The 12,141-nt window shown below is 44.0% G+C and overlaps 1 long non-coding RNA gene across 1 annotated transcript in view; it reads left to right on the forward strand.

Annotated features, from left to right (window-relative positions):
* Positions 1-505: 505 nt before the first annotated feature.
* The window catches only part of LOC143925427 (uncharacterized), a 79,541-nt gene continuing 67,905 nt past the window's right edge, over positions 506-12,141 (forward strand). Inside the window, exon 1 of the long non-coding RNA XR_013261971.1 lies at positions 506-615. This is a non-coding gene — a long non-coding RNA (uncharacterized LOC143925427). The remainder of the gene's footprint in view (positions 616-12,141) is intronic.

Genomic DNA, 12,141 nt, shown 5'->3' on the forward strand with positions numbered 1-12,141 from the left:
GCCCAATATACAACAAAAGTATCTATTTTCTCATTGTATTAGAGGACAGCTTGTGCAAATATTGGTCCAATGGCATTTGTTTGAGAAATGTCCACACATGAAGACTGATGTTGAAAATAATCGTAAAATCGATGCATCTCGATGCAGACTTGCACAATTCAGTATTGATTCGGAGAAAGACCTCATCGATTGCATTGATGACATCATGCCGGCTCCCCCTGCCTATCCTGGGACAGCCCTGCCCACGTATTCTAAAGTTAAAACAAATCACTCTCAGTCCCTCTGTTTCATGTACTTCTTCCTACTGTGTGTAAGGGTTAATGTAAACTGATGCCTCTACCTTATTATCTCCGATCTTTCATCCCTTGTCACAATCATGTACCTCCAGCTGGGAGTTGGTGGAGGAGATTGGCCAGTGGGAGGGCATGTGACCAGGGATGAAAGATCAGAGATAATAAAGTAGAGGCATTGGTGTACATTAACCCTTACACGCTGTAGGAAGGAATACATGAAACAGATGGACTGACAGTGATTTGTTTCAACTTTAGAATGCGCTGGCAGAGCTGTCCCAGGAGAGGCAGGGGGTCTTCTGGGAGTGCAAGGGGACTGTCTAAGGTAAGTGGGGGGGGGGGCTGTTGAATGTAAAGGGGGCTGTGGAATGTAAAAGGGGCTGTGGAATATAAAGGGGGGTGTGGAATGTAAAGGGGGGTGTGGAATGTAAAGGGGCTGTGCCATTTAGTATTTACTGTTCTAAATTAATACTGTTGCTGTCTGTTGTGTCCAGACTTTGCTACATGCAGGGAGTATCTTTTTTTTTAAATTGAGTTCTTCTGATTGCTTGAATTTTTATGAAATCCACAAGCAGTAATCGTGATGCATCATGAATCGTTGACAGGATAATCCTAATAGAAACGAATCGTGAGACCAGTGAAGATGCACACCTCTAGTTTTATGTAAGACTGAACATAACCAAAACTACAGTATACTATATAATATACAGTATACTGTATATAGCTGACATAACATACTTGTCAACATGTTTGCATGCAGCACACCTTATTGTCTCTCAGGTCTGTTCATCTCACTATGGGGTTTATTTACCAAAGGCAAAATGCAGTTGCAATCCGCAAGGGCAGTTGCTCAAGAGCTTAATAAATGAGGTGAAGCTTCATTTGCAAAGCCCAATCACATGCAAGGAAATGTAAAATAAAAAATGTTTTTTTCTTGCAGATGATTGGATGATGGATGTCAGCAAAGCTTCTGCTCACTTAACCACTTCAGCCCCAGAAAGTTTACCCCCCTTCATGACCAGGCCATTTTTTGCAATATGGCGCTACGTTATTTTAACTGACAATTGCAGCGGTCGTGCGACACTTTACCCAAATATAATTGATGTCCTATTTTCCCCCCACAAAAAGAGCTTTCTTTTTGTGGTATTTGATCACCTCTGCTGTTTATATTATTTGCGCTATAAACAAAAAGATCGACCAGTTTGAAAATAAAACTATATTTTTTACTTTATGCTATAAAACATATCCAATAAAAAAAAAAGTAAAAAAAATCGAATTTCTTCATCAATTTAGGCCAATATGTATTCTGCTACATGTTTTTGGTAAAAAAAAAAAATCCCAAAAAGCATAATTGATTGGTTTTTGCAAAAGTCTACAAACCATTTTATAGATCTATGGAATTTTTGTTTATTTTTACTAATATTGGCAGCGATCAGCAATTTTTAGCAGGACTGCGACATGGCAGCGGACAGATCTGACACATAACTGACACTTTTTTGGGGACCAGTGACACTAATACGGTGATCAGTGCTAAAAAAAAAAAAAAGCACTGTCACTGTTCTAATGACACTGGCAGGGAAGGGGTTAACATCAGAGCAATCAAAGGGTAAATGTGCTTCTAGGAAGTGCTTTCTTACTGTGTGGTTAATGCTTTAAAGCGGAGGTCCACCCTAAAGTGAACCTTCTGCTCATTGGAATCCTCCCCCCCTCCGGCGCCACAAGTGGCACCTTTCAGGGGGGAGGGGGGTGCAGATACCTGTACAGTACAGGTATTTGCACCCACTTCCGGGATAGCTCTCTGCGGAAAGGGGCGTAGATCTATGCCCCTTTCTGAAAGTCCCCCGCTGCCTGCTGGGAAACACAGAGATCCCAGAGGCAGCGGGTCCATCCTTATTGCGCAGCGCAACTCGCGCATGCGCAGTAGGGAACCGGGAAATGAAGCCGAAAGGCTCCACTTCCTGATTCCCATACCCAAGATGGTGGCGGCAGCACCCGAGAGACGATCGAGAGATCGGCTTCGGGTGCCGACATCGCGGGCGCGCTGGGCGGGTAAGTGTCCTTATTTTAAAAGTCAGCAGCTGCTGTATTTGTAGCTGCTGGCTTTTAAAAAAAAAAACGCCGGACTCCCGCTTTAACTGGGGGAAGACAGAGATCTGTGTTCCTGCTTAGCAGAAACACAAGATCTCCATCTTCCCCTCTCACAGACCGTCGTTCTGCCTCTCCTGAGAATGATCGTGGGGTGCCGGCGAACACTGGGTCCGTCGGACCCGCTAATTGGCTCCCGCTGTGTCCAATCACTGCAGAAGTGGGTCGCCGGCGGCGCGAGCGTACGCCCCAGACCCAGTGCACGAAATCACGCACAGGTACGTGATTTTGCGCAGGAGGGCCGCCCTGCTGCAGTATATCTGCGCGGTCCAAAAGAGGTTAATAAGCTCTGGAGCAACTGCTCTTACAGAGTGCAAAGTGCAGTCTATTTGCCTTTAGTAAATCAACCCATATTTGTCTATGTGCTGCCGAACAAGGCTTGCAAGTAATTCATACCAGATCAAATTCAGGTACTTACAGTAGTTCCATTTAAAAATATATATAGATTTATTAATAAATATAGATCCATGTTAATGTGTTTTTTATATCCCTGGAATATCGCTTAAAGAAAATTGAATAGTAAAGCATTAGTGACTGAGAGAAAATATCCGAATTTCCATAAGTATGTTCAGATTCTTGATGTATCCACAGTGCCATGCAAAATGTATTATATACACATAGCATAGTGAATTCTGAACAGTGTGAAATAAAAAAAATTTTGCATTTGTTTATAGACACTAGATTCCCTTTAACATTCTGTGGATAAAATAATGGAAGGCAATCGTTTGCTATATGCAACGCAGACAGTTCCCATTTCAGACAGTGTGATATAGGAGACCTGCTGTGCCCAGGAAGTCATGATTATAATCTTTGCTGTGCAGTGAGACTCGTTTATAAGAACGATGGGAAAGTTGGGCTGATTTCCATAGTGGTCAGATTCCAGCTGCCATTTTTCCTGTGCCAGTTTGAAGCAAATAGCGGCTTGGCTGCGATGGGAAATAGCAATATTTTCTGTTATATGAAATGGCTGCAGTATGTCTTAGAAATAAATAAGAACTCCAATTTAACTTGACATTTTTTTATTTAAATGTTAAATTGGTTGAACAGAATGATACATTTTGAGCATGTAGGCCTCTTACAAAACAATCTAGAGTGGGTGGGTGACAGGGGACAAAGAGAAGGCAAATTCTTTAAATACTTTCTTCAGCTCTGTGTATACAAAGGAACATGGGGGAGCTCATGTCCATAATGGGGACCATAACCGATCCACAATGGCTCAAAATTTATATGGTCCAGATATATTTAGACAGAATAAATGTGGATAAAGCACCAGGACCAGATTACAGTATATCCACCCATGGATCCTACAAGAATTGAGCTCTGTCATTTCGGAACCATTGTATCTAATCTTTAGGGACTCGTTAATGACTGGAATGGTACCACTGGGTTGGCATAGGGCCAATGTGGTGGCCATATTTAAAGAGGGATCGAAGTCTTTACAAAGTAACTATAGACTTGTTAGTTTAACTTCTATATTCGGGAAGATACTGGAGAGTTTATTAAAAAAAGACCACATAGACGAGTTCTTGCTGGAAAAAAATATTTTAAGTAACAGACAGCGTTTGACACAGTTCCCCAAACACGGCTCATGTGTAAGGTAAAGTCTACAGGCTTGGAAAGATCCATTTATAAATGGATAGAAAACTGGCTAAAAGACAGAATTCAGAGTAGTGGTTAATGATTCTTACTCTGAATGATCTAAGGCTATCAGTGGTGTACCCCAAGGTTCAGTGTTGGGACTTTTTAATAGCTTTATAAATGATATTGGGTCTGGGATTAAAAGTAACATTTCCGTCTTTGCAGATGACACCAAGCTATGCAGTGGAATAACGCCCTAATGCCGCGTACACACGATCGGACTTTCCGGCAGACTAGGTCCGCCGGTCTTCCCCACAGACTTTCGGCAGAGTTCCGATGGACTTCCCGAATGAACAGACTTGGCCACACACAATCACACCAAAGTCTGACGGATTTGTGATGACGTACGACCGGACTAGAATAAGGAAGTTCATAGCCAGTAGTTAAAGTGGTTGTAAACCCTTACAAACCACTTTGACCTACAGGTAAGCCTAGATTAAGGCTTACCTGTAGGTCCAAGAAATATCTCCTAAACCTATACGGTTTAGGGAATATTTACAAAATGTCAGGCACCGCTGTCTACGGCGCATGCGCCGTAGACGGCGGCGTGCAGGCGTACTGGGCAGGCCGCAGATCATGCATGCATGGGAGTGACGTCATCACGGCTCCGGTGAATCACAGCGCCGGAGCAGCGAGACCCGGAAGTCACTACGGGATACATGGCAGCAGTGAAGATGAAGATGGAGGACCGCTTTGGGGGCTTTATTCTCAGGTAAGTTATTCATAATGAGCTAGTATGCTATACATACTAGCTCATTATGCCTTTGCCTTGCAGGTTGCATTTTTTTATTTTTTATTGCCTTTACGTCCTCTTTAATAGCTGCCCTAGCATCAGTTTTCGTCCCTCAGACTAGCATACAGACAAACGGATTTCTCGATAGGAACTGGTTCCGCGATCGCTCGTGACACATCGAAAACTGAGATGTGTGTGTGTAAACACACAGATCCCGGTTCTGAGGGGAGACTGATCGTGTGTTCATACAAAGTATTAACACTAATCTCTCTCTTGCCCTAGCAAGCCCCACCCCCCCCCTACAGTTAGAACACAGAGAGGGAACACAGTTAACTCATTGATCGCCCCCAGTGTTAACCCCTTCCCTGCCAGTGGCATTTTTAGAGTAATCAGTGGGAAAATCGCAGATTGCCGCCATTACTAGTAAATAAATTATAATAAAAATGCCATAAATCTATCCCCTATTTTGTAGACACTATAACTTTTGCGCAAACCAATCAATATAATTTTTTTTAACAAAAATATGTAGAAGAATCCTTATCAGCATAAACTGAGGGAAAAAAAAATAGTTTTTTGTGAAAAAAAATGTGGGATATTTATTATATCAAAAAGTAAAAGATGTTTTTTTCAAAATTGTCTTCTTTCTTTTGTTTATAGCACACAAAATAAAAACCGCAGAGGTGATCAAATACCACCAAAAGAAAGTTCTATTTGTGGGGTACAGTGTCTCAGGACGGTGCAATTGTCAGTTAAAGCAACGCAGTGCCAAATTGTAAAAAGTGTTCTGGTCAGGAAGGGGATAAAATCTAAACATGAAATGTGCTTCTATGATGAATTTTTGAATAAACTTTAGAATATATTTTCTAATTTTGTCATTTTATTTTGTCATATGCCTCATTTAAAGTCCCTTGACCAGAATGTTTGTTTGTATGTATGCTATAGGGATGGAGGCATGTTACAATGGTGCTGTCAGATCACGTTCTTCTTATGACTTCTATGCAATTGCCGTTCATTGATCTGTTTACCTGCCAGGAACCTGGGCGCTCTTTGTCTACATGTGACATGGCCATCAGTCTGGGTTTTGCTGCATGTTAGTAGCAGGTCACAGTCCTCAGGATTGCCCCACCAAGACCGTCCAGTAGCAGATATAGCAGGTAGGAATCAAGCAGAAGCGTAGTCAGTAAACAAGCCAAAGGTCGTAATTAACTGGTCATGAGTTGGAATTAATCAAAAGCGTATTCGAGGAACGAGTCAAAAGTTGGTAACGAGTGGTAGCAGAGAGAAGGGCGGTAGAAGGAGTGACAAGAGCAAGATATTGGCTGGAAAGAGTAGAATAAGCTAGCATAAACTGGCATAAACTAGAATAAATTGGCAAACAGGAAGTGCAAAGGCTTAAATAGGAACTTCATTGGGAGGAGCAAGGATTTCAAGGTTTAGCAGAAACAAGGCTTTGTCCAATGGATCAGACAAGGTGCTGTCTGGCATCTTAGAAGAGACATTACCAGACACAGCAGAGGTCAACAAAATGATTTACCAAAAATATGTAGAAGAATATATATCGGCCTAAACTGGTGAAGAAATTTGTTTTTTTTTTGGGGATATTTGTTATAGCAAAATGTCAAAAAGATTGTTTTTTTTTCAAAATTGTCGGTCTTTTTTTGTTTAAATCGCAAAAAATAAAAACCTGCAGAGGTGATCAAATACCACCAAAAGAAAGCTCTATTTGTGGGAAAAAATGGACGGTAGTTTTGTTTGGGTGCAGCGTCACAATGTCGTGCAATTGTCAATTAAAATTACGCAGTGCTGCATCGCAATAAATGGCCTGGTAGTTAAATCGGCGTTCCACCCAAAAGTGGAACTTCTGCTCATTTGACTCCTCTCCCCCTCCGGTGCCACAATTGTCACCTTTCGGGGGGGGGGGCACTTTCCCACTTTTGGGAGTCCGGGCTGCGGCCTGTGACATCACCGCGGGGTTCCCTCCTCCTCTCCCTGTCGCCATGCCAGTAGGAGAGAGGAGCCGTGACGTGAAGCCCTAAGGCTACACTGCCGGGTACCCTTACCCACAATGGCAATGGCAGCACCTGACAGCTGATGTTAACATCAGCTACGGTGCCGACATCGCTTGACTCCAGGACAGGTAAGTGTCCTATTGTTAAAAGCCAGCAGGTGCAGTATGTGTAGTTGCAGGCTTTTAATTTTTTATTTTTTTTGGGGGGGGGGGGGGGGGGGATACCGCTTTAAGGGGGTAAATCCTTCTGAGGCTGAAGTTTTTAAAAGTAAATTAAATAGTGTTTTCAGTTTGTGGTGCTACGACAATTCAGTTTAATCCCCACTTATACTGCTCTCTCCATCTGCCATTTTCCCCTTTTTACTCGTTTTGCATTGATCTGAGCAATTGACATTGCTGCTTGACCTGTCCATCAGTCTACTGAATCTGCTACTGTCTGTCATTTGTTCTGACCATCTGTCTGAAGCCTTATTTTTTCTGATGGATTTTGTGCCAAACTTGTCTTGCATTCACACAGTCGAACAAAGTTGTTGGAAAATCCGATCGTTCTTAATGAGGTGACGTAAACCACGTACGCCGGGACTATAAACAGGCCAGTAGCGAATAGCTGTGGTGTCTTAATTTATTCTGAGCATGTGCGGCACTTTGTCCGTCGGAATTGTCTACACAGGATCAGAATTTAAACACTCGGATTTTGTTGTTGGAAAATTTTAGATCCTGCTCTCAAACTTTTTGTGTCGGAAGTCCGATGGAGCCCACATACGATCGGATTTTTCCGACAACAAGATCCGATTGCACATTTTCCCTCGGAATTCCGACCGTGAATGCAGGGCATTACACTCTTCTGGCATCTGTCCTGTCTGATGTCATCTATTGCCCCTGTCAACATAGAGGGTCTACTGAACTCTGCAATAGTTTCATTCAACTCCAAAAGATATTGTATTCTGTGAACAAATAATTAGGGATTCCAGCTGTGAGAAGGTAACAGCTTGGTTATAGCCTTGCTGAAAGTGACAGTAAAATAAGAATCATGAAAACAGATCAATTTTCTGGTCCAGATTTGCTTTCCAAAACAGGATAAGGAGGTCTTATACCAGGTGTTATATATTTTTTTTAATTCTTGCAAACAGCTGACTGCAATTCTAATCCCAACAAAGGTAAGTCTTTTAACATTCCTTATAAAAAATCTTGCAGTAGGCTCCAGTTTTGGCAGGAATAAATAAACCGTCTTTGCACCAGCCCGTGCATATAATGGCAAACCCTGTAAGATAAGAAATTAGGAAATCTATGGAGGGATCCAATTTACTGCACGCTTTGCTCAGCCCTTCATTCTGCAAGGAGCTTTTTCTAAAAATGAAATGCCTTTCCCATCAGCGTAATTACATTCCTTAATGCACCGATGCCTTTTTATGAATAAGTAAAAAGCGCACACCGGTCTGGAGAGATGTTTGTGTCATTTGGAATGCACAACGGGGGTTAAGCAAAAACTCTTTGCTCCTATGCTGCCATATATGGACTGGTAATGCTCTTTTGCACATGGACTTTCTGGAGGACAAGTCTCCTCCCTCGCCAACAGGTTCCCATCGCATCCATGTCCCCCCGGCAGTCGGCATCCAGGTTGCCTTATCAGTACTCCTAAGTTCCTGTCAGCCAGTCCTCACTGGATTTCCCCTTCCAGATGGTGAGAGTCTGCACCGCCTTCCTTCAGTCCATCATAAGACGATGGAGCATCTGCTCCAAACTTCCCTTGACACATCAAACATTCTGAAAGCACAAGAGAGGCTGTTCGGCTATATTTCCCCAATCTCCCAGACAACTGTTACCTGCTGATAGTAGTTTACAGAACCTTACTAGGATTATGTTGAAGACAGTACTTCATAGTAGGAGGGTCTGGGGAACCTGCCAAGGTGAAAGACATTGACCAACACATCTGTAAAAAAAATATTGCTATACTTTTATTCATACATCTGAAAAAGGATCTACCATTATTTTTAATTATCTCCAAGATGTCAGCCACTTAACATGGAGAGGAGGAGGTGTGTAAAAAATATCAATAATGCAATTGCAAAGCTCGGAATATATAGAGCTGTCAGGCAACATGTGTTACAGGGAATACACTTAAGTTGATGAAACAATGATGTTATGGGGGGGGCGCATGCGCGGCGCTGAGCGTGATGGACGCCTGACACTGTAGCTTCGCACTACACAGGACACAATTGACTTCCAGAGGGCAATAATCTGCCTTAAACCCACCAACTTTTGGGCTCTGCTCAAAAGTCACTCACCCACAATCTTCTCCAAACCAGGGAGCAGTACAGCATGTCCCAAAATGGCGCCGCAGACCGAGCACACTCCCTTGCTCCGACGGCCCTCTCTATGCCTTCTATCCCTGGCTCCCCCTTGGACCCGGGCGGTGAGTACACCTCATTATTAGGGATGAGCCAAACACCCCCCGGTTTGGTTAGCACCAGAACTTTTGAACGGACCCAAAATTCGTACGAACTTTAGAACCCCATTGAAGTCTATAGGACTCGAACGTATTCCTTTAAATATCGTGCCTGAAGGGTGTCTGTAGTATGCCTGTGAAGTGCCACGTGTTTCCCATGTTTAGAACAGTCCCTGCACAAATGACATTTAATGGAAATAACGTTATTTAAAACTGCTTGCGGTTTTAATGTTATATCTGGTTCCGGCAATATGGATGAAAACCATTGAGAAAAATGGCATGGGTAGCCCCCCCTGCCCATTACCAGCCCCTTTGGGTCTTGTACGGATATTAAGGGGAACCCCGTACAAATATTAAAAAAAGGAAATACATGTGGCCCCCAGGCCTATCTACTCAGAACAGCAGTATACAGGCGGTGCAAACAAGACAGGGACTGTGTAGGTTTGTTGTGTTAAGTAGAATCTGTTTGTAATTTTCAACTGGTACATTTTTAAAGTGCAGCTCCAGTCAAAAAATCTATTTTTAAGCTTTTTGGAAAACATAGGGAAGGGTTATCACCCTGTATAATTTGTTTGCCGTCCGTCTTTTTTCATCTCACTTCCTGTTGTCTCCTTCCGTTTGCAAGTAGGAGACGTTTGTAAGTTGGATGTTTGAAAGTAGGGGCCTGCCCTATATGCTCTGCAGAAATGGCAGAACAAGGTGTTGGTGTTGCCACAACATTGTAAGCCCTCAAAGTGACTCTTGGTGGGCGCTGGAGCGCCCTGCTGTGAACGATTATATCAAGAATTGTGATTACATGCCATTGTTGAACAGTGGTAGAAAAATTGGGCTTTGATGGTTGTGGTGCTGGTGCTGGTGCCACAACACTATAAGTCCTCACAGTTACTCTCGGTGGGCACAGGAACGGGCCCTGCTGTGAAATATTATATCAAGAATTGTAATTACATGCCCCTGTTAAACAAGGGCTGAAAAATTGGGCCTTAGGCACTGGTGCTGGTGCCACGACACTGCAACCTCTCCCATATACTCTTGTTGTAGTGCAGGAATGAGCCCGGCTGCAGAGCATTGCATCAAAAATTTTAATTAAACGCCTCTGTTAAACAGGGGCTGAAAAATTGGGCCTTAGGCACTGGTGCTGGTGCCACGACACTGCAACCTCTCCCATATACTCTAGTTGTGGTGCAGGAATGAGCCCTGCTACAAAGCATTGCATCAAAAATTGTAATTAAACGCCCCTGTTAAACAGGGGCTGAAAAATTGGGCTGCTGGCACTGGTGCTGGTGCCACGACACTGCAACCTCTCCCATATACTCTAGTTGTGGTGTAGGAATGAGCCCTGCTACAAAGCATTGCATCAAAAATTGTAATTAAACGCCCCTGTTAAACGGGCTGAAAAATTGGGCTGCTAGCACTGGTGCCACGACACTGCAACCTCTCCCATATACTCTAGTTGTGGTGCAGGAATGAGACCTGCTGCAAAGCATTGCATCAAAAAGTGTAATTAAATGCCCCTGTTAAACAGGGGCTGAAAAATTGGACTGGTGGCATCACCCAGAACCAAAAATGTTCTTCCAACATATCAGCGGAGGAGGAAGAGGATAGACAATCAACATAACAGGACAGTCACTCAGCATCAGCATAGGCAGTCTTGAAGGGATGTGATATTTAAAAAAAAATTATTCGGTTACATCAGCTTCAGGTGCTTGGTAGCTGTGGGTGATCCAAGACTGATTTATCTTGATGAAGGTCAATTGATCAACTGAGTCGGTGGACAGGCGCACCCTTTGATCGGTAACAAAGCCACCAGCAGTACTGAAGGTGCGTTCCGAAAGAACGCTGGATGCAGGACAGGCCAGTAGCTCAATTGCATACTGTGCAAGCTCTGGCCAGTGATCCATCCTCAAGACCCAGTAAGCCAGAGGATTTTCGGTGGGGAAGGTGTCCAAGTCTGACCTTGCCCCTAGGTATTCCTGCACCATGTAAATCAGACGCTGGCGATGGTTGCTGGAACCGATCATACCTTGGGGCTGCGGACTAAAAAATTTACTGAACGCATCAGTCAGACGGCCACCTTCTCCACCGCTCCTTCTGACCGATGCCTCAGCAACACGTTGTCCAGGACCAGGAGTTTGTAACCTCCCAGTCTCTGGGAACGCATTGCACAGACCTTTCTGCAAGGCCTCCCGGCAGGGCCGGTGCTACCACTAGGCGAATTAGGCAATCGCCTAGGGCGCACTTCTGCCTAGGGCGCCTGGCTGCTGGTTTCTCTAATCCCTGTCTCCCACCAGTCTCCGTTTTATGTAAGTGTTCGGTACAGGTGCGGTGCTGTATAATGCAGGGGATGCCGCCCGGCGCGCCTGCAGAATGTTACATATACTCAGTCAGGCGCTCTGTCCACCTGTAGTATCATTAGAGGCACAGCACAGCACTGGGGGACGTGTCCAGAGTCTGCCGACAGAATGAAAACAAACACATCCCCTGCTGCTGCGCGCCACTATGAATATACCAGTGACATGTGTCTCTGGTCTCTTTCAGTACTGCCAGCTCTGCCTATACATGATTCAGTCACTGAATTTCAGTGACTGAGATTTGTATCCGTCTAATCATGTGACCCCCTGACCCCTGTGTCACTTGCAGAGGCCAGCTCTCCCTCCCGGTGTTCTATCACCTCTCCTGTACAGCGGAAGGTGTCACTCACATGCAGACATGCTACAGCCGATCGGAGTAGTCAGTGCCTGGTGAGTGGTGATATCTGGAGGCATGGAGGCGGGGTTTGTGCTGGACAGAGTGATCGGGTGCAGTCTGCAGAGCAGAACCCCAGTAAGTGAACTTCAAACTACACTGTATTACTGTATAGTGTGTAGTATGGATCTGTCCTCAG

This window comes from Lithobates pipiens, unplaced genomic scaffold (genome assembly GCF_037356315.1).
Source record: "Lithobates pipiens isolate NorthernLeopardFrog02 unplaced genomic scaffold, aLitPip1_a1.2 Scaffold_22, whole genome shotgun sequence".
NCBI classification, from domain to species: domain Eukaryota; kingdom Metazoa; phylum Chordata; class Amphibia; order Anura; family Ranidae; genus Lithobates; species Lithobates pipiens.